Source organism: Monodelphis domestica, chromosome 8, assembly GCF_027887165.1.
Source record: "Monodelphis domestica isolate mMonDom1 chromosome 8, mMonDom1.pri, whole genome shotgun sequence".
NCBI classification, from domain to species: Eukaryota; Metazoa; Chordata; class Mammalia; order Didelphimorphia; family Didelphidae; genus Monodelphis; species Monodelphis domestica.
In genome coordinates this window covers 246,053,640-246,078,018 of record NC_077234.1, presented here as the reverse complement: position 1 = coordinate 246,078,018, position 24,379 = coordinate 246,053,640, and the positions used below count along the sequence as shown (strand labels likewise).

The window sequence follows — 24,379 nt, the reverse complement described above, 5'->3', positions numbered from 1 at the left end:
CGACCTCAGCAAGACAGTATACGATAAACCCAAAGATCCCAGCTTTTGGGACAAAAATCCACTATTCGATAAAAACTGCTGGGAAAATTGGAAGACAGTGTTGGAGAGACTAGGAATAGATCAACACCTCACACCCTACACCAAGATAAATTCAAAATGGGTGAGTGACTTAAACATAAAGAAGGAAACCATAAGTAAATTGGGTAAACACAGAATAGTATACATGTCAGACCTTTGGGAGGGGAAAGGCTTTAAAACCAAGCAAGATATAGAAAGAATCACAAAATGTAAAATAAATAATTTTGACTACATCAAACTAAAAAGCTTTTGTACAAACAAAACCAATATAACTAAAATCAGAAGGGAAACAACAAATTGGGAAAAAATCTTCATAGAAACCTCTGACAAAGGTTTAATTACTCATATTTATAATGAGCTAAATCAATTGTACAAAAAATCAAGCCATTCTCCAATTGATAAATGGGCAAGGGAAATGGATAGGCAGTTCTCAGATAAAGAAATCAAAACTATTAACAAGCACATGAAGAAGTGTTCTACATCTCTTATAATCAGAGAGATGCAAATCAAAACAACTCTGAGGTATCACCTCACACCTAGCAGATTGGCTAACATAACAGCAAAGGAAAGTAATGAATGCTGGAGGGGATGTGGCAAAGTAGGGACATTAATTCATTGCTGGTGGAGCTGTGAACTGATTCAACCATTCTGGAGGGCAATTTGGAACTATGCCCAAAGGGCGACAAAAGAATATCTACCCTTTGACCCAGCCATAGCACTGCTGGGTCTGTACCCCAAAGAGATAATGGACACAAAGACTTGTACAAAAATATTCATAGCTGCGCTCTTTGTGGTGGCCCAAAACTGGAAAATGAGGGGATGCCCATCAATTGGGGAATGGCTGAACAAACTGTGGTATATGTTGGTGATGGAATACTATTGTGCTCAAAATGATAAAAAGAAAGCCAAAAGTGCCACTTTCCATACAGAACCCACAGTTTCAGTTTTATTCATATCAAAGTAAAAAGACTTTTGACTATACTTGGTTTAACAGCCATAGGATTAGACTCTGGTCTCAAAAAACAATAGACATACAATGGAAATGATCTATATCCTGCTAATACAATGGATTTTGCTCCTGCATTTGTCTAATAATAACAATTATAAACAGAGCATTGTAGCTAGTTATTTGGAATAATCCTTACAGTGTTATAGTGTCAACAGGCACAAAACTTCACTCTTCTTTACACCCTTGGTTCCTTTTGTGTACCTGGCCTTCTTCCTCTTCAGTAAAGTCATTCTTGATATTTAATGTTTTGCGGATCTCTTCTGGAGTTTTCCCCTTGATCATATTTGCCACAGTCTTGCATGTGAAATCAAGCAAACCTTTAATGTCTAAATAGTTTGCTGCCAGAATAAGGTCAAAAAGGGTTCTTTGGTCAACTTTCAGAAATTCTTGGTCCCAAACAGGAATATCAACTGTTTGCTACTCTTTGTTTTCATCATCCTCAGGAGGAGGATCATCCTTGTTGTGAGTACAACACTAAATTACCTTTTTTTAACATTGCTGCATTAATATTTGGTAAAGGAACTGGATAATATTCCCCGTCATCATCCAATCCTAAATCTTCCAACATGGTCTTGACAGTTACAGACTGTTTTGCAATTTCAACATCAACTTCAAATATCTCTCCATCAGAGCTTTGCAAATTAATTGAAGGCATGGATCCGGATCCCTGGGGACCACGGTGGAAAACCTGGCAGAGCCAAGAAGGCAATATGGGCACAGGGGCAGGTGACAAGGGAGGAGAGGCCCTGAGGCAAGGTGAAGCACCAAGATTACTACTCTTAATATTTTTTAAAACGTCTTTTGTCCCAGAATTGAGAAATAATAAAATATTTATTATGCACATTGATGACTCTTTAAATTTTTTTTTCTTATTCAATACATTTCAATTCATCTAAAACTACATTTATTTGATTACTTTTGCAAGGCACTGTATTATACTGGGGATACAAATTCAAAATAATCAAGGAATTTGGGTGCAATTACCATGGTTACCTATTTGGAGGATGCCACTTAAAGAGAAAATCAATGGAGCCTTAGAGAAGTTGTGCTTATAAAATCTTCAATACACATTCTTTGGTTAAAGGACCACATTTTGATCATACATTAATTAATAATTTTATTAAAAGTAACAGAAACATGAATAATGATTTTAAGAGTCTTTTTACTTTAAGAAAATAATGCTCCAATCACCCCTACTCTAGAATCTTAAAAGGAGTCAAGAAGAATACTTTCCTTTTAAAAATCTTACAAGTGTGTTGCTTTTGCATTATAACCTCACTCTAGAATTTTAGCATAAACCTAGAATGTCTATTTTATTAGCTCAATGGTATAGATAAGGATGAAATACTTTTAAATGAGAAAGAAAAATTGGAGCACATCTTTATTGACTTTGGATGAAATGGAAGATTTTATATAATATGGGGTTTCTCGTGTTAAGAATGGAGTTATATGATTTCTCTTTCTCCTTCCCTTCATATAAACTAAAAAAGCAGTATGATAATAATTGACCTTTACTATATAGATGTCTACATGAGGAGATTGGTAGGTGACATGCCAACTACAATGATATTTGGAAACTAAAGGATCAAACATGGAGTATGGAAATTATTTGAAAAGGGAGGAAGAAGCATTACTTGACAAAATGACTTCAGAACAGTTTCTTGTGTGATCTTGTTTATTAGCAAGGGTAAGAATAGTCCAAAAGTAGGGAGTTTATAGAGGCAAGGAGAAAAGGTTACTTGACTGTATTTGTGAATATATGTAAAATACAAGAAGTGGAAAATATGTTCTATCTTAGGAGCGCCTCCATGTTTTTCTTCCTCAGTTGTATCCTGTTACCTATAGACCATTTAAAATATGTGATGACCTTCACAGAAAGAAAGCCCTTTATGTCTATCTTGAATGCTTCATGCCTTTAATTTGAGACTATTTTCATTGGAAATATAGGAAGAAGTTTGTTCCATATCTTGCTTAAAGTTTTCTTGTAAATATCTTTGAATTTGCCATTAAAGTTCTGTCTAACAGGGTCTCTGAACCAAATATTGATTAAAGATAATTAAGGAAGTCTGGTGCATATTACCATAGGAAAAGGAAAACAAGAAATTTTTAAAAAATTAAATGATTTTGCAAATGGAACCATCCATCAGTCAAAAGTAGTTAATGAAGTGATTCAAACTCTGAAAGAATGACAGGACCAAAATGGCCAAGCTATGGATATGAAAAACATATATTCAGAGTTTACCAGAGCTGAAAGGGACCATATAAATCATTTAGCCTAATCCTACAAACATACAGCTGATAAGTGGCAAAGATAAAATTAAAACTTGAGTCTTTATATTATTTGCATGGTTTTCTACCATACCACACTACTTTTCACAATATGGGATTATGAACATAGAATACTGAATAAAAGTAATTAACTTCATTTATAAATATTATAATTCTTTATTGTCCATTGAGATTAGTTTTCTGGAAAATAACATTAATATATTGTTAATGTAGTATTAAAACATGAGAAAAATAGATTTAGAGAGAGAAATACTTTTTCCCACTGGTTGTTCGATACATGTCAGTACAGAAGGCAGTTTTAAGAATTAGTTTTTGTGTTGAGAAACAATTGGACTTGAAATAATAATGAGATTAATAAAATAATAGACATACATTTACATAGTACATTAATGTTTAAAATTTCCCTTCTGAGCCTTGATCTTCATAACCAACTTCTTACTAGATATTTCAACTTGTGTATATCATAGGATTCTCAAACACAACAGATCCCAAACAGAATTATATTTTCCTGTTGGCACTAGGGAGCACAGTAGATGTGGCACAGAAATATAGTGTCATGAATAACAAAACAGGAGATTTCTAGGAAGATAACTGGAAGGAAATGTAATGAGAGATTAGTAAAAGTGAGATGCCAAAAGTAGAACCTGAATAACAAACAGAATGAAGAACACAAAAAAGTCATTTGATTTTTTTCATTTAAGAGATCTATGATGATTTTGGACAGACTTTGCCGCTGAATGACATCAGATTACAGATGAAAAAATGAACCCACAAAAGTTACTCACTCCAAAATTGTTGGAATTAGGACTCAAATCTAGGTTGCTTAGACTAAGAATGGGGCTTTTTCTATTACATAATGCTTTTCACATGTTTTACTCCTAATTTTTCATATTTTTATTTTTCAAATTGTTGTGAAATTTTATTAACTTTAAAATCTCAATTTTTAAATTTAATTTCTAGATTCAATAGAGTTTTTGTTCCAGAATGATTTTAAGTTTTGGAAATTCACAATTGAATATAAAGTGACATTTGTGAACACTAGTTTTCTCTGGACTAGAGCATTCTAGACATGATGGATTTGATTAAAACAGTGGATTGATGTCTCAGTTTACATATGGAATGTCTTTTAAATGAAGTTTTATAACATTTCACTTGTCAATTTTGCAACTTTGACTACAAATTGGAATGAAGTTGTCGAGTAGGAATTAACAAAAATAAACAAAACCTAAACATGTGAAAACTTTGAAAACTGCTACAATATTGATTATGGAACTGTGAAGCTAGTGATTATAGAATATTTGCCATAACAACACTAACAATTTTGAAAAAAAAATTCTCATTGATTGTCCCATTCCTTTGTTTATGCCATGGTTAGTTAATCCAAGAGGAAAATAGGAAAATAAACTACCAAACAGGAACTATTTATATCTTTTTTTAGTTTTCAGGAACAGAAGTTTAACCATCAGGTGACAATTTTATTGCCTGCAACATCTCATCAACTTGTCTTACATAAGGTATAGAAGGAGTTAGCAAATTGCATGGTGGGAGGAAGACATACAGTTATGAAATCATAATTATTTTGATACTTTGAAGTATGTGTCTCAGAGTTTGGAAGACTAAAGTACTCCATATATTGAAAAGCATTATATAAAAATGAGTCTTATTTGCTCAATTGTTTTTCTATCTAACTATCATCTATCTATTCTGTCTTGCTATATATCTCTATCATCAATGTTTCACTTACCTTTGCATTTATGTTCATATAATGTTAGCTCATTGTTAAAAACAAACAAATTATGGACCAAGTTGAGTTAGTCAAGATTAAATTTTTTTTTTCCAGTAGCCAGAAATTTGAGACAACCAAAAAATTAGTCATATGCTTTGGTGATTAGAAAATAAACAGTTCTGTCTCCCCGAACCCTGTCCCCACAAATTCTAATGCTACTTTGGTGTGAGACAGAGAGAGACAGAGAGTGAGAAAGGCAAAGGGATATGGAATAAAAGACAAAGCAGGAGAGAGAGAGACAGGGAAAGAGGAAGAGGAAGAATACTAAGAGGAGACAGACACGTTACTGCAGTAGCATTAGTTCATTGAGGTTCTCCCAGTTCATATAGAAAGTCTCCAGATCATCAATGCTTATAGTACAACATCATTTTCTCACCATCAGATACCACAATTTATTCAGCCATTCCCCAATTTAGAGATACACCTTAATTTTCCAATTTTTGCCACCACAAAGAGCGAGGCTATAAATATTTTTGTACAAGTATTTTTCTTTATTATCTCTTTGAGGTACAAACTCAGCAGTGGTATTGCTGGATCAAAGGATATGCATTCTTTTAAAGCCCTTTGCACATAATTCCAAATTACCTTCCAGAATGGTTGGATCAGTTCACAACTCCACCAGCAATGAATTAATGTCCCTATTTTGCCACATCCCCTCCAGCATTCATTACTTTCCTTTGCTGTTATGTTAGCCAATCTGCTAGGTGTGAGGTGATACCTCAGAGTTGTTTTGATTTGCATCTCTCTGATTATAAGAGATTTAGAACACTTTTTCATGTGCTTATTAATAGTTTTGGTTTCTTTATCTGAAAACTGCCTATTCATGTCCCTTGACCACTTGTCAATTGGGGAATGACTTGATTTTTTGTAAAATTGACTTAGCTCCTTATAAGTTTGAAAATTAAACATTTGTCAGAGGTTTTGGTTATAATTTTTCCCCCAATTTGTTGCTTCCTTTCTAATTTTGGTTGCATTGGTTTGGTTTGAACAGAAACTTTTAAATTTAACATAACCATTGTTTGTATAGAACTTTTTAATTTAACATAATCAAAATTATTCCTTTTACATTTTTAGTAATCTCTATATCCTTCTTGGTCTTAAATTCTTTCCTTTCCCATAGATCTGATAGATACAAGATTCTATGTTTACCTAATTTGTTTATGATTTACCTCTTTATACTTAAGTCATTTACCCATTCTGAATTGATCATGGCATAGGGTGGAAGATTTTAATCTAGTCCTAATTTCTCCCATACTGTTTTCGAATTCTCCCAGCAGTTTTTGTTAAATAGTGGGCTCTTGTCCCCAAAACTGGGATTTGGGGTTTATCAAACACTATTTTGCTACTGTCATTTACCCCAAGCCTCTTCCATTGATCTATCCTTCTATCTCTAAGCCAGTACCATATAGTTTTATTTTTAATTTTATTTAGTCCATTTAGAACAATATTCCTTGGCTACAAGAATCATATTCTATCCCTACCTTTCCTATCCCTACCCTTCCTGTAGCTGATGTGCAATTCCACTGGGTATTACATGTGTCCTTCATCTCCATGTTTGCAGTAGGATTATCATTTATCCCTCTCGACCCATGTAATCAAGCAACTGTTTTTCTTTGGTGTTTCTACTTCCACAGTTTTTCCTCTGAATGTGGATAGTGTTCTTTCTCATAGAACCTTCCGGGTTGTTCAGGATCACTGCATTGCCACTAATGGAGAACTCCATTACATTCGATTGTACCACAGTATATCAGTCTCTGTGTACAATGTTCTCCTGGCTCTGCTCCTTTTGCTCTGCATCACTTCCTGGAGGTCATTCCAGTCTCCGTGGAATTCCTCCATTTATTATTCCTTTTAGCACAATAGTATTCCATCACCAACATATACCACAAGCCATTCCCCAAATGAAGGGCATCCCCTCATTTTCCAATTTTTGCCACCACAAAGATTGCAGCTATGAATATTCTTGTACAAGTCTTTTTCCTTATTATCTCTTTGGGGTACAGGCCCAGCAGTGCTATGGCTGGATCAAAGGGCAGACAGTCTTTTAGCGCCGTTTGGGCATAGTTCCAAATTGCCCTCCAGAATGGTTGGATCAATTCACAACTCCACCAGCAATGAATTAATGTCCCCACTTTGCCACATCCCCTCCAGCATTCTTTATATTCCATTGCTGTCATGTTAGCCAATCTACTAGGTGTGAGGTGATACCTCAGAGTTGTTTATTATTTGCATCTCTCTGATTATAAGAGATTTAGACCATTTTTTCATGTGCTTACTAATGGTTTGGATTTCTTTAACTGAAAGTTGCCTATTCATGTCCCTTGTCCATTTATCAATTGGAGAATGGCTTGATTTTTTGTATAATTGATTTAGCTCTTTATAAATTTGAGTAATTAGACCTTTGTCAGAGGTTTTGGTTATGAAGATTGTTTCCCAATTTGTTACTTCCCTTCTAATTTTTTTAATTTTGTTTGTACAAAAACTTTTAATTTGATGTAATCAAAATTATTGATTTTACATTTTGTGATTTTTTTCTAACTCTTGCTTGGTTTTAAAATCTTCCCATTCCCAAATATCTGACATGTATACTATTCTGTGTTCACCTAATTTACTTATAGTTTCCTTCTTTATATTCAAGTCATTCACCAATTCTGAGTTTATCTTGGTGTAGGGTGTGAGATGTTGATCCAAACCTAATCTCTCACACAGTGTCTTCCAATATTCCCAGCAGTTTTTATCAAATAGTGGATTTGAGCCCCCAAAGCTGGGATCTTTGGACTTATCATAGACTGTCTTGGTCAGGTCAGTTACCCCATGTCTGTTCCACTGATCCTCCTTTCTGTCTCTTAGTCAGTATCAAATTGTTTTCATGACCATAGCTTTATAGTATAGTTTGAGATCTGGTACTGCAAGGACACCTTCCTTCACATTTTTTTCCCAGTATTTCCCTAGATATCCTTGATCTTTTGTTCTTCCAAATGAATTCATGTTTTTTTTTCTAATTCAGTAAAAAGGTTTTTTTGTACTTCCATGGGTATAGCACTAAATAGGTAAATAAATTCGAGTAGGAGGGTCATTTTTATTATAGTGGCTCATCCTACCCATGAGCAGTTAATGTTTTTCCAATTGTTGAGAACTAGTTTTAATTGTGTGGAAAATGTTTTATAGTTGTGTTCATATAATTCCTGTTTTTGTCTCAGCAGATAGATTCCTAAGTATTTTATATTGTCTAGGGTGATTTTAAATGTAATTTGTCTTTCTAATTCTCGCTGCTGAGATGTGTTGGAGACTTATAGAAATGCTGATGACTTTTGTGGGTTTATTTTGTATTGTGCCACTTTGCTAAAGTTGTTGAGTATTTCCACTAGCTTTTTAGTAAATTCTCTAGGATTCTTTAAACAGACCATCATATCATCTGCAAAGAGTCATGGCTTGGTCTCCTCATTGCCTACTTTAATACCTTCAATTTCTTTTTCTTCTCTAATTGCTACTGCTAGGGTTACTAGTACAATGTTAAATAATAGAGGTGATAATGGGAATCCTTGTTTCACTCCTGATCTTATTGGGAATGCATCTAGTTTATCCCAATTGCAGATGATATTGGTTGATGGTTTTAGATAAATAATTTATCTAAATAATGTTCTATAGGATGTTCTATTCCTATACATTCTAATATTTTCAATAGGAATGAGTGTTGTATTTTGTCAAAGGCTTTTTTCTGTGTCTTTTGAGATAATCATGTTATATTTGTTGTTTTGCTTTTTGATATGGCCAATTATGTGGATCGTTTTCCTAATATTGAACCATCCTTGCATTTCTGGTATAAATCCCACTTGATCAAAATGAATAACCCTCGTGATGACTTCTGGAGTCTTTTTGTTAGTATTCTATTTAAGATTTTTACATCTATGTTCATTAAGGAGATTGGTCTATAGTTTTCTTTCTCTGTTTTGATCTGCCTGACTTTGGAATCAGTACCATATTTGTGTCATGAAAGGAATTTGGTAGAATTCCTTCTTTGCTTATCATTTCAAATAGTTTGTATAATATTGGAATTAGTTGTTCTTTAAATGTTTGATAGAATTCACTTGTGAATCCATCAGGCCATGGTGATTTTTTCTTAGTGAGTTCTTTAATGGCTTGTTCAATTTCTTTTTCTGATATGGGATTATTGAAGAATCATATTTCTTCTCTGTTAATCTAGGCAATTTATATTGTTGTAAATATTGATCCATACCACTTGTATTGCCATATTTGTTGCCATATAATAGGACATGATAATTTTTAATGATTGCCTTAATTTCCTCTTCATTGGAGGTGAGGTCTCCCTTTTCATCTATTTTGTTTGTTTTTTTCAAAATAACAAACAGCTTCTAGTCTTTTTTGTTATTTAAACAATTCTTTCACTTTCAATTTTATTAAATTCTCCCTTAATTTTTAGGATCTCTAATTTAGTTTTCTTCTGGGGATTTTTGATTTGTTCGCTTTCAAGTTTTTTGATTTGCATGTTCAATTCACTGACCTCTACCCTTCCTAATTTGTTAATATTTCAATTCCAGGATATAAATTTCCCCCTGAATACAGCTTTGCCTGCATCCCATAGATTTTGAAAGGATGTTTTATCATTGTCATTTTCTTCAGTGAAATTTTAATTGTTTCTCTGATTTGTTCTCTAAACGATTTTGGAGAATCATATTATTTAATTTTCAATTAATTTTTGATTTGCCTCTCCATGTACACTTAGTGATTATCATTTTATTGAATTATGACCAGAAAAGGTTGCATTTATTATTTCTGTTTTTCTTCAGTTGTTTGCCATATTTTTATACCCTAGAACATGGTCAATCTTTGTAAATGTTCCATGTGCTGCTGAAACAAAAGTGTATTATTTTTTGTCCCTATATATTTTTCTCCATATATCTATTAACTCTAATTTTTCTAAGATTTCACTCACATCTCTTATTTCTTTCTTATTTAGTTTTTGATTTGATTCATCTAAATTTGAGAGTGACAATTTTAGGTCTCCTCTTAGTATAGTTTTACTAACTATTTCCTCCTTCAACTCCACTATTTTCTAATTTAGAAATCTGGATGCTATACCATTTGGTGAACACATGTTGATGACTGATATTTCCTCATTGTCTATACTCCCTTTTATCAGAATATATTTACCTTCCCCATCCCTTTTAATCAGATCTATTTTTACTTGGCTTTGTCAGATATCATGATTGCAACTCCTTCCTTCTTTCTATCAGATGAGGCCCAATAGGTTTTTACTCCAACCTTTATTCTAATCTAGTGAGTGTCTACATGTCTCAAATGTGTTCCTTTTAGACAGCACATGGTAGGATTTTAGTTTTTATTCCACTCTCCTATTTTTTTTTGTTTGTTTTATGGGTGAGTTCATCCCATTCACATTCAGTTATGATTGCCACTTCTGTATTCCCCATTATTTTGATATCCTCTCCTACTTCTGTCCTTTCTTCTTTTGCTATATCCTTTTAAACCAGTGGTTTGCTTTTATTCAGTCCCCTTAATCCCCACCCTTAATATGTTTCCCTTTCTGCCCCCTAGCTTTTTTTCTCCTTCTTGTTTTTTAGGGTCTCTTAAGTTCCCTCCCCTTTTCTTTCCTTCCTGTTTTGTACTCTCTGCCCCTCAACCCCCTTTCCCCCCCTTAGTTTTCCCTTCTAACTTTCCCTGTAGGGTAATATAGAATTCAATACCCTAATTGATCTAGATGCTCTTCCCTCTCAGAATTGATTTCACTGAGAGTAAGGTTTAAGTATTACCTATTTGCACTCTCTTCTTCTCCTTCTTATAAGAGTATTCTTCCCCTCCCCTTCCCATGTGTCTTTGTGTGATAAAGATTATCCTATTTATTTTATTTCTTCAAGTATCTCTTGGTGCCATCTTTGATTCCCCCCTCCCTTTTTCTTCTTTTGCATCTCATCTTATAGCACTTATTACCCCAATCTTTTCCTGTGAATGATTCTTCTAATTACTATAATAGTGAATATTATTTTGAGAGTTACAAATAACATTTACCCATATATTAATATAAATAATTTGATTGTATTGAAGCCCTTAAAGTAGAATGTTTGGAAAAAAACAATTTTATCCCCTTTCCCCTCTCTTTCTTATTTGCCTTTTCATTTTGCTCTCGATCTTTGTGTTTGGATATCAAACTTTCCACTTAGTTCCAGTCTTTTCTTTACAAATAATTTGAAGTGTATTTTGTTAAATACCCATACTTTCCCCTGGAAGTATATAGTCAACTTGTGAGCACCCACGGTCTGACCTCTTTAGCCTGATGAGGTCTCAGGTCTTGCTCTTCTCTGGGTTAGGTCCTTGGTGGTCTTAGTCAGCTGCCAAGGACCTACAGGCACCCCTCACTCACTCTAGAGGTGCCCCTCACTCACTCACTGATTCTAGAACGAGCTGGCTCTGACTCTGGCTCTGTTGGTGGGGTGGGGGAAGGTAGATCAGCTCTTGTTCTTGTGGGAGGTTTTTCACCCCCTTATAGTGTGGAAATGTCCAAATCCCATGTATCTTCAATGCTGAGTCCTACTGTAGAGTCCCTTTGTTCATATGAATTAAGTTTTCTTGGTCTAAGTAGTATATATCAGTAGGTACTGAGGAGAGTAAGAGTCCTCTGTCTAGACTGCTGCCATGTTTACCAGTAAGTCAGTACCTAATAGTTTAGTTTTGATGATCACTGTTTTATAGTATAGTTTGAGATCTAGTAATGCTAAATTTCCATCCTTTCCCTTTTTCTTTTCACTAGTTCATTTGATATTGTTGATCCTTTGTTCTTCCAGATGAACTTTATAATAATTTTTCTAATTCTTTGAAATTTTTTTTTGTATAACACTAAATAAGTAAATTAATTTATATAGGATTGTCATTTCTGCCTATTTTTAAAAGTTGTTTTCCACAGAAAAGTTGCTCCTTTCCAACCCCTTCTTGGTTCTTTTACTCTCTTATTCTTTTTTTCAAATATCATGTTTTCTTTTACCTTTTTTAAACCCTTTCCCTTGTTAAACTATAATTATTTACTGAACACATCTCTAACATTTGAGAAATACTTTTAATTCAGATCTTATGTTATAAATCACTAACTCTCCATATATTGCTTAAGGAAAAAATTGAGCAGAATTTCCATCAATCAAGCAAGTAATGAAGATGGACAATAGAAAGGCAAACACAGGAAAAAAGGTCTACTGCAAAATACCGATTTATATGTTTTTCCCTCATAGGCATTGAAATAACTATTGTGCAATAGTAATTTTGCTTTTTAATTTTTCACACAAAATTATTCATTACTTAATGATATCACTGACAATTAATTTTGATTGCAGAGAACATATTCATAAGGGAGGCAATAGTTAATAAAGGCAAAATTCATGTTCTTTTCAGCTTATTTGGAGAATTCAACAATGAGAACTGATACTACATTTTAACTTCAAAATATCCTATCAAATACAATTTTACACAGAATATTCTCTGTCTATAGAATTATGCTTGATTTGCACAGGAAACATTACTCTTGTATTAAAGTATATAGAAGTAGTTATTAAAACCTGTCCTCTCTTACTTTGAAAAAATAGATTATTAACTAATAACTATGCAAGTGTGTGAAGGAACATTTTCTATAAGGTAGGCATTAATCATAACTAAATTAAATGAAATTTAAATACATGCTATCACTGTTGGCTAAAATTAAATAAAGGTACCTGATCACGAAATTATTAAGACCATTGAAATGTTTCTATTGAATTAGTTTAACTCTAGGGCAGAATGACTACCTAAGTTTCTGACTTTGTAGGGGCATTGTATTTTAAATGGAACTGGTTCAATTGATATGCTATGTTATCAGAGCGTAACAGAACATATATTCTATATTTTCTTAGCAAATCTGAGTAGTGTGTATTTTGTGTTAGGCTGTGAACAATGAATTTGAATCCCAGTAGCTTTTACTACTTCCCAAACAGTGGGAATCAGAACTATCCCAGTTCAAAAATTCCCCTCCCCCCCAGTGTAGCTAATGGATCCATTAAATTTATGTTGGCTTGGGATTAGGGACACTGCTGTGCCAACCACAGCCCCTACTGTGCCTCTAACCATGGTGATATTTGTAATAGTTGGTTATTAAATTATTGTACACAGCTGCTTGTTTGCTACTTCCAATGTTTAGAAATTTTCATTGTCATAAAAAAAAGAGGAAAAAAGTATACACATAAAAGGTTGCTGAATTTTCCCCACTGTTTGTAATATGTTCTGTGTATCATAAAAGCTTCAGGCAATTTCTTTGTTAAGTAGGAACCACATTTTATTTTCCCCTTTTTATACTACGTCATTTATAGATTTATAATCCCAGACCATATATGAACCCATTTTTCTGCATAAAACTAGGTATACAATATCTTTCTTAAAACATGTTTAATTTTGTTAAAATGCATTTGAAATAATGAAGAGAATGTCAATGTTAGAGAGTTTTTCATATTGTTTATTTTTTTTTTTTTGAAAATTTGGATTAAGGAGAAGAGTTTAGGATTGACCTGATGAGCCTCAGTCATTACACAACTGTGAGAGGTAACTGAACCACTTGCCAAAAGTTCTTTCTCTCCCAGTTCCTCTCCAAAATAAAACAAAAGAGTTTTAAATTACACAGTGTAATTTCTGGCTTGCCAACACTTTATTACACATGCAGCTGTGCTTGAAGTATTTCTATTTTATTGACATTTGGAATTAAACATTTTAAAACTAGAAAATAAAATTTGTTTCTGAGCTAAAAGTTAGGTTTATTCTATTGTTATTGTTTAGTCATTGTTGTGTCCAACTTTTTGTGACCCCATGGACCCCCAGGTCCTTTTATCCTCAACTATCTCTCAAAATCTGTCCAAGTCCATGTTTATTGTTTCTATGACTCTATCTATTCATTTCTACTACCCTTTTTTTCTTCTTTCGCTTTCAAGCCTTCCCAAATCAAGGTCTTTTCTAATGTGTTCTGTTTTTTGTGATTTTATATGATATCAAATTTCCAAATTACATCTACTAAAGCCACAAAAATCTAAGTATTTTATCTATTACATGATAGAAAATCTTCAACTATTTTGAAACTTCCTGGTGCCTGATTATTTTTTTTAGATGTTGTGCAGACATATCTGAGATGAAATTCAATTATCCCAAGTCTGTCTAAATTTAGAAAGACATTATTTTTCTGAATTCTGATTTCAATTGTTGTTTTCTTGTCTTGGGTTATTTTAAAACGTAATGATGGGGAGTAGGAAAGAGAACCATTGAGGGTGAATGGAATGTTGAGCATCTAGTGTAGCATGAGGCAAGAACAACAGTTGGGAACTGAACAAGGACTTCTGGGAAATTCTCCTGAGAAGTAGGGTCTTGAGAGCAGAGACACAGAAGGGAGTGAAAGAAGGAGATGGTTTTTGGGCCATTCAAGACATCTGTGGAGATTTCTGTTGCAGACAGAAATCCTAATATTGAGGGTTCCTGTTTAAACATCGCTGGTTCCTGTCAAGAAACCTAATTTCTTCAGTGATTTTCATTTCCATGAACTATTGAGATACTAGACTCAAATCAGTGAGCAGTTCTCTCTCCTATTCTACCTCTCCCCTGGGTACGAGAAAACCTTGTACTTCAGTAATTAGTTTTATTTAGAAAAGAGATTTAGAGCAACCAGAACCCCTCTAACCTCCACCCGTTGCCCCAATCATTAATTAAATCAAATAAGCAGTCAGATACTGAATTAAATCTCATTTACTTATATCTAAAGAGTAAGCCCATTGGCAGACGCCATCTTGTTGCCAGTTTTCAAGAAGATAGGAGGGGGAGGCTTGTGAGTGCCCGAATGCAGTGTATATCTGGATTGAGGTCCCACATACCTCTCCTTGTAGAGACTTCCCCATCATAATTGAGGGCCCGCATGGCCAGCAAGGGGCAAGGCTTCACTTAGGGGAGATCTCCCTTTTGTCAAGTAATTCAGTGACTCCAGGAGGGAGTTGTGAGGGAAGCCATTTTTCATCAACCTTTTCCTCACTACTTTCAACCTTCATTTCTCCATCTAAGGAGTGTGAAGCTGCCTCAAAATTACAAAAATAATCAACATCATAACTGGCTTGGCTGCCATATGTAAAATAAGTCAATTATTTTAAATATCAGTGTAGCAGTAATTATAATTCTACCTTCTAAAGGCACATTGAATGAATTTAAAAATCATAATATACAGTTTCTGGATTCTCTATGTTACAAATTTTTGTTTGTTTATTTTGAAGCTTTCAAACTGAATAACAAGGTATAATTTTGCAGATTTCTTATATATTTTGGTATCAAAGCAATTATCTAACCATTTTTTCTCATGATTTTCTGGATAGCTATGAGAATATCAAAAAACATTTGAATTTGATTTGTTGTCTGGGCTTACCAAATTAAAGTGGCAAAAGGTTGAATATTATTTCACACATACAGATTCTATAGTCTAAAACTAAGATTCTGAGAGTCATTTCTGGGTAAAGATTTGACTTGATTGTGGCAGAAAAATCACAGGACAAGAAGTCTGCAAGTTTCCTGCCACTTAAAAACCTGAGACTTTGAGCATTGACATTTATAGATTTCCAAAGGCAAAAAAAGGAACTTATATGTGAGATGGATAATGGTGACTTATACATGATAGTCAGGTCAGAACACTTTTGGCCTGAACTTCTTTACAGATACATCCAGACTACCAGGAGCCCTCTCAAGGTCCCTGACCTTCAAGGTCCCAGCCCTCTAAAAGGGACTGTCCTCCATGGCCTTTGGGTGGTCTTCTGGTCCCTGTAGCCTTTTACATGAATTAGTTTGATATAAAGTACACTAGAAAATGGATTAACACACTTAGGATTAGCATTGTAATTTATTTATAATTAATGTTAATAATTATAATTCAGAATAATTTATGAGTAATAATAAAAATTTATGGTTTATAAATATATTAATTTATAATTACTAATAAAATAACTCATAATTTATATAATATAATAATTTTAATTATAATTTATAATATAATTAATAATGGTGGTATCACACCCTTAAAGTTATTATAATAATACAATTACCATTATAACTGAGGTATTACCCCAGGACTATAATCTTACTATAAAACTCACTGTTATTTTTTATAATTCTAAAAATCACAGGCCAATTATTGATTGTTATTAATTATTGATTTTCTTGTTACAATACTTAGGAATCCATAGATATCACAGTGCCATCATAGGGAGAAACCTCAATCATTATTGATTATAGTTGATGATGATGATCATGATAGTAATGATATGATTTCAAAACTTCCTTTAAAAACAAAATAAAAGGGCACAGCTGGGTAGCTCAGTGGGTTTAGAGTCAGGCCTAGAGAGGGGGAGGTCCTGGGTTCAAATCTGACCTCAGCCACTTCCTAGCTGGGTGACCCTGGGCAAGTCACTTGACCCCCATTGCCTAACCCTGACCACTCTTCTGCCTTGGAGCCAATACACAGTATTGACTCCAAGATGGAAGGTAGGGGTTTAAAAAAATAAAAACAAAATAAAAACTTAAAAAAATAGAACAATTAAAATGTTTTTGAATTATAGTCATTTTTAGGAGAAGGAAATCTGGGATGAGTTAATGGGCCATGCTTTTTTGATGATAGTTTATGTAATAAATTTATTATTATAAATTTTAACCTAGATCAGTTTTTTCCCATAATAGTTATTTCAGTATCTCCATTACGCTTGAATTATCTTTGTCTACAAGTAGTAATTCTTATATTTTACTAGGTATATTTGACAATTTCATAGAACTAGTTAGAGAACTAGAATAGTACTTTTCCCCAAATTTCTAATGTGAATTTTGCTAGCCTTTCCTCAAAGGATCATAAAGTTGTCCCTCAGAATTGATTGGTCTAGAGAACTAAGGATCAGAATTTCCTCCCTTGATGAGGCTTACTGTTATGCTCTGACCCTATTGCATTGTCTTTTTGGTCACCTAAGGATATTAAAAATATTATCCATCTATTGTAAGACTTGACATTGTTTAAGAGAGATTGGTGTCTTCCTACTTTTATTGCAGTATTTTAATGTCTGAGAATGCAAAGGCAAAAAATAAGCTATCGAATTTTCATTCTAGAGGAAAATGAGGTGTAGAAAATGAGGTGCATATAAGGTATATCCAGAAGAAATGAAGATAGTTTCAAGGGGCAAGATGCAAAATGACCTCCTAGAGCAGTGAGATTTAAACTATATCTTGAAGGAAGTTAGAGAAGTCCTGGGTCACATAGGTAGGAAGTATATGAGGCCAGATTTGAACCCAGGATTCCAATCTCTATGTATGGCTCTTAATCTAGTATGCCATCGAGCTGTGCCTTAAACCACCTCTTTGCCTCCAAATTAAATCTTTGTTGCTAGAAGCCATTAGATTTTAACTGCTAACATGGGTGGGGGTGGAATCCATTCATACCAAAGAACTGGAAAGATTGTACATTTTAATTGGCTATTTACTTTCCATATAACTATTTTAGTAAATATGAAACAAAGACGTCTTGCACTGCTAGACAACCTATGGCTATGCAACAGCAGAAAATCATTAAATTAGCTTTCTTAAGCCACAACAAATATTTGCATTTCCTCCAGCTAATAGTTGTCATTTTACCATGTACTTAGATACAATTGTTTTCTTGCAAGAGCCATCAGAATGACATGGATAGAAAAGATTTTAGAATAATGACCACTTCTTCCTGCTGTATGTCCCTCATTATTTTCTTTTGTAAGTTTATTCTGTGCCCTTTTAAGAAGGCTTTCATGATTCCACTCCAAGTTTTCCACATTCTTTTAGTATTTTTCATATTTGGGGCAGCCAGGTCACTCAGGTGGATCGAGAGCCAGGCCCAGACAGGGAAGGTCCTTGGCTCAAATCTGGCCCCACACATTTCCTAGCTGTGTGATCCTAGGCAAGTCTATCAATCCCCATTGCCTTGCCTTTTTATTGATCTGCTTTAGAACGAATATACAATATATGCTCTAGACTATCCTCTTTTGGTTCAAAAACCCTTCACTGTTATTAGTTGGTTTTTCTTTCTGTTTCTTAACTTTCTGAACATCCACATCATACTGCTGAAATAATGTCAGGGATTTTAAAGAATATTCATTGTTGAATTTTCGCTTCTGTTCCTGTTGTGTTTTCTAAATAGGCTCAATTTTCTGATGACTATTTTGAAGACGAGTTTTAGTATAAATGTCCAATCTTTTCCTCTTTGCAAGAAGAGCCTTTTTAATGTCATCACCAAATTTTTCCAACATATTCTGTATTTCGTCCCCCTCCCTATTTTCTTCTACTGCTCCATATGTAATGACTGTAAAAGGCTTTCCCCCCAATGCTTTCCAATTACTGTATTTCCTCCTTCTGTTGTTGCCTTCCTCAGAAGACCCGAGATCTCTCTTTTCTTCTTTGTCAAAGTGTTATCCCCAGCTCACCTACGCTTCTAGTGCTGGTGTCCCACATTTCCCTCCAATATTTTCTTCCAGAAGGTGCCATCATTAGTCATTTTCTTGCTGGTATTCCAATTACAAAGAGAAGGTGTGCTCTGGTACAGCAGGGACCACCATGAGGCTTATTTTCTTTGCCCCGCCACTTGGTCATCCTGGGAATGGGGTCTTCCCTCAGCCCTCCACCGGATTGGGATCATCCCATTGGGAGTTACATGGCCTCCAGTGGTGCATCCAAGGTGTTCCTCAGGCGAGGATAAGGAAGACCCACCAGAATATGTGTGAAACCAATATGATCTCACCTGCCCTCTGGAGGAGGGAAAGGAAGGAGGGGAGAGAACATGGATCACAAAATATCAGGAAACAAGGATTAAAATGTGTAATCTGAGGAAACGATGACATAAGAAAAGAATGCAACCTACACTCTCTATGAGTGGATAGAACACTGGGCCTGCATCAGGAGGACCTTCCTCTTCCTGAATTCTATGGTCCCAGATGGGTACCGGGTGGGACCTTGGGCACGTCTCATCACCATATTTGGGACGTGTCCTTAACGGTAAAAAAGGAAATGGAAAGCCATGACGATATCCTTGCCAAGAAAACTCCAAAGAGGGTCACAAAGAGTCAGACACAAATGAAACAACTGAACAAAAAAACCTATTATGTACCAGGCACTGTTTTAAATGCTTTACAACTATGATGTCATCTGATCCCCAGAACAACCTTGGGAAGTGCTTTTATCATCCTCATTTTAAATTTGAGAGTAGCTGAAACAGACTAGTTATATATATATATATATATATATATATATATATATATATATATATATATATATATATATATTTCTGTTATTTTCCTGGAATTTGTTTAAGGTTACCCAGCCTTATTCTTGACAGCTTTGTATTAAGGACAGCAAACTGAATTATCTTGGACTTTTATCTATAGTAGTAGTAGTAGTAGTCTCTTGGTAACCAAGGATGATGATTGTCTTTGTGCGTTTTTGTGCACAAAGATACTTGTGCATGAAGATTTAAGTGGAAAAGCCGATGCACAGAGGCAGTCTCACTCTCTTGGCATTGGAAGCCTCGGTCCAGTGGCACAAAAAATCGTTACACCTGGAGACTTCCTCAGCTGCATTGGATGGCTGTGTTGTCCTTTGTGCTCCAACACACTGAGCACTCCACAGTGCTTTGCTGCGTCACCCTCTCAGCCGTTGAACCTTCTTATTGGTTTCTTCCGCCTGTTCCGCCAAAGCAGTCTTCACATGCTGGGTGAGCAAAGCCCTGGTTCACCAGGGGTCGACGACACGATGGCTCCCCTCACAAGGTTTAGCCGGCCTGTCGAAGCCCTTGCCGTGAGTGTGGCCACTGCCGCATGCTAGCAGCTACTGGGAGCCACAAGTGAGAGCTGGGTGTCAGAGGTGGAGGTCAGAGGCTGGAGAGCTGCCCTAGGAGGGCACGACAAGCCCTCCATACCAGAGATACTACCCCTCCCTGAGCACCCCATATACCCCACTTTCATCTATACTATTTATCAATCAATCAACCACCAAGCATTTATCAATCTCCTTTTATGTGTGAGGTCCCATGGTAAGCATTTGGGATATAATAAGGGGCAAAAGCATTAGAATATAAGCACCTATCCCCAAGGAGCACCTCCCAAGGAAAGCAACAAGCAAACAATGATGCCTATATGCATAATATATACACATAAATATGCTGAAATATACAGTTTATATATATATATATATATACACATGTTTTTATCATCTGTATTTATATATGTTCATCTTTCCTCCCACTTTCTTTGTGACTATTTACATTTTACCTTATCTTTCCATTGAGACGTCTTTTTCCAAAGTTATTCATGATGTCTTAGATGCCACATCTAACACCCTTTGCTCATTTCTCATTCTCTTTGATATCTCTGCAGCCTTTGACATTTCTCCTCCTTGTTCTTCTCTGCTCTCTAGGTTTCCAGACCACTTTTTCTTGGGTCTCTCCATACCCATTTGATGGTCTCTCCTCAGTCTTCTCCTTTGTGGGATGTTCTTCTACATCCACAGTGTTCTAGCTGTAGTCATTGGCCCCATACCCTTTTCTCTTCTCCCTCCATACCGATGCTCTTGGCGATCTCATCAGCTTTCATGGATTTAATGATCTCTTCTATACTTACCCTATTTACATGTTTCTATTCTGACCTAATTTCTCTGCTCATCTCCAGTCAACCATCTCCAACTACTTTTCAGATATCTCAAAAAGGACTCCAGAAGACATCCTAAACTCAATATGTTCAAAATGTAAATTGCTATCTTTCTCCTATAATCTTCCACACTCCTTCCCTCCTTATTATGCTCAGAGGTAGCGCCATCTTGCTAGGACTTTAGACTCATCACCTAGTAGTTATCCTTGATTCCTCACTCTAGCTGACCCCGTCTATCTGCACCATTTCTAATCTGTTGCACAAACCTCTATATTACCCCTTGCCATATTTCTCAGACGCCTTCTTCTCTCTCCTCTGGCGGTGTTACAGCTCTAGTGCAGACTGTTTCCACTTTTCTACCAAACTATTGTAATAATCTGCTAATGGTTCTGCCTGCCTCAATTTTCTTACTGCTCCAATTCATCCTTTATTGAACCACTAAGATGATTTTATTAAAGTACAGGTTTAATCATTTTACTTCTCTACTCAATAAACTCTAATGACCAACATAAAATTTTCTGCTTGGCATTTTAAAAATCCTTCATAACATAATCCAGACTTCTTATACATTATTCTATGGTAAGAACTCTCTCATCTAGTGACCCTGGCATTTTGGTCATTCACAAAAATGACACTGTTTTTTAACGATAGGGATTTTTTCTATATATCCTCTATGCCTGTAACACTTTCCTTCCTCTATTGCCTACTAACCTCATTGGTTTCCCTTAGATCCCAATTAAAATATATTTAAGAGAAAACTCTTCAATCCAAATGCCTTCCCTCTATTAATTATTTACCTTTTATCAGTATATAACTAGATTTGTATAGTCTTTCATGTTGTCTCCTCATTAGACTGTAAGCTCCTTGAGAGGAATGAACTCTCTTTTGCTTCTTTTTGTATTTCCTGTGCTTAACTCATTGTTGGGCACTTAATAAATTTTTCCTGACTCACCAACTTACTGAAACCTTGCTAACTCCTATTGTGACATGTGTCCGTAAGTGTTTATGGATAGACTGAAGATCCTTCCAGCTTGAAATCCATGACCTTATATTTTTCTAATGGATTATCTCCAGCATCCAGCCTCCTAATTATATACTAAATATTAGCAGCATTGGAGGTGAATATATTAATTCCTGAGAAGACATTGATAACAATCCATGAAAAATAATTAATTTTCATTGTAGAATAGAAATCAAAGACATACTGGGGAATTTTGGTATTTGAGGTAAATGCAGGTTTTTTAGGGAAATTAGTGAATATAATGATATAGCCCAGAAAAGCATGTATTTCTTTCCCTATTACTCTCATTGTTTATCCAAAACATCTGTAAAGATAGTCAGCACTGGACGAACAAACAAGCCTGGGACATGGGTCTGATACCAGTGGGAGAGGTCATCAAGGGTAATTGCTTAAGGGAAGAAACTCCTATTATATTTTCATTTCAGGAGAGAATATCCATGAATGGCTATTTTCTTCTTTCCACCGTGTTTAAGGTATCCTGCTTTACAGTTCTTGTACATTACCCATGTTATTATCTAGCAGGATGTGTGTATGTGTGGTTTTGACCCAAACTGTTCAGATTACTGATATAATAAAAATAAATTAAATTCAATAATTCTCACTTATAAAAGAATCAAATTTTTCCTTCAACAAAATTTTAAGTCAGCACCGTTAGGTAGCACAATTTCCTACCTCAAGTTAAATCATCATTTTATATTTTTTATCTAGAAATGTGATTAAACATACAAGTAAGAAGAGGGCAAATATGGTGTAGAGGGGGAAATTAGGAAAAGAATGAGGCAAGTTAAAAGATAAGAAAAAGAAAGAATGAAATAGCTCAGGTAACCATGAACAGAATAATTAAAATTTGATTATTTTTAAACTTTATGAAAACAGTATTACTATACCACCCACTGTGCTAAGTGCAATGCTACAAAGAAGAGATAATTATCTAAATCAGAGGGAATTTCAAAGGGAAGGCAAATAGCCTAAGAGATAGAGAAGGGATACTAGAAAGGGTCTCTTGGAGAAGATAGAATTTGACTGAGTCTGGAAGGAAGCCAGGAAAGCTAATAGGAAAAGGTGGGGAGGGATAATATTCTAGGCTTGGAAGACAGAAATTGATGCCAGAGAGTTGGGAGAAGAAATGCTATGTGGGAAGAATAACAGGGATCATTATCATCATCCCCACCACCAATAATAATATATTTATTAACAATTACTACGTGTCAGCACCATACTAAATGTTTTGCCATTATTATTATCTCATAGGTACCTCAGAACAACTGGATAGGAAAGTGTTATCATCATCCTCATTTTATAGATGATAAATTATAGACAATCAGAGGTTTAGTTACTTGCCAGGGCTACATAGTTACTTAAGCATTTGAGGTCAAAATTTGAATTGACAACTTATTGACTGCAGTTCCAATGTTATGTCCACTGCACCACCTAGAATAATAACTTAGAGGATAGTGAGATATAAAAGGACGGGAAGTTTAAAAATGAAATGAATGGAAGCAGGTAAGCTTTTATTTGACTGTAATAATCAGTATTTTGTGTTTTAAATTAATCCACTACTCTAAAAAAAAAGAAAAAAATTGGTAGTGACTTCATGCTTGCTGGGGCTTGGAGAATAAAAAAGTTTTCACAGTCTTCTTTTATGAGCTCTTGAGCTCCACTTAAGCCTTCTTCTTAAGAGCTTTTTGTGCTTAGATGGAAAGGGATAGAAAAAGAAAAGGGAGAAAAAGGATGGCCAATCCCTTTGTAATACAAGGATTGTAAAAATGGTGCAGTCAGGCAGGAACAGTCAATGTAAGCTTAGGATGCAAGTTTTTGTTATATCTAAGAGAAAGCTGAGAAAAAAAAGGATTGAGTTGCAAATACTCCTTAAAAAATCAGACGTCTAAGCCTAGGGAGCACAGTTGCCACAGTAATTATTGTACCAATACCAGTACGCTAAAGATCGAAACTAGTATTTTATCTGATAAACATTTATTCAGTGATTAAAACTCCTTAATCTTCCATTTGACAGATGTCATTTTTTTCATTAAACTAATTCATTAACAAGTACACATTTAGTAGCTACTTGATTCATTAAGTAGCTTGGTGTTCCAGAGACTATAGTGTGGCATTAAACTCTGTTCTATATTCAGGCATTCATTTGATGCTGGGTTCAGTTCAGATTCTAATTAGAGGGATTAGGCTCACTTTTTTTACATTCTCTTACTTACTAACTCACAAGATGAACTGAGTAATATTTGCAAAAAAAAAAAAAAAGCTGGGCATTCAATAAAAGAAAAGCATTTGAGTTATACCCATAATAACAGAAAAAAACACAATCCTGATATGAGTAGAATATTTTACTTGCGACCTCTACCCTATGAGAAATGAAACAAGAAAAGAATTAAGATGAACAAATACAAATAATAAGGAAAGGATAATTAATGAAATAAATGTTTCCATTTTGGGAGTTTGCCAGCCAAAAAAATAAAGATTTA

At 34.8% G+C, this 24,379-nt stretch overlaps 1 pseudogene; it reads right to left on the bottom strand.

Annotated features, from left to right (window-relative positions):
* Positions 1 to 1,252: 1,252 nt before the first annotated feature.
* On the bottom strand, positions 1,253 to 1,752 carry LOC100015068 (S-phase kinase-associated protein 1-like; annotated as a pseudogene).
* Positions 1,753 to 24,379: the final 22,627 nt, after the last annotated feature.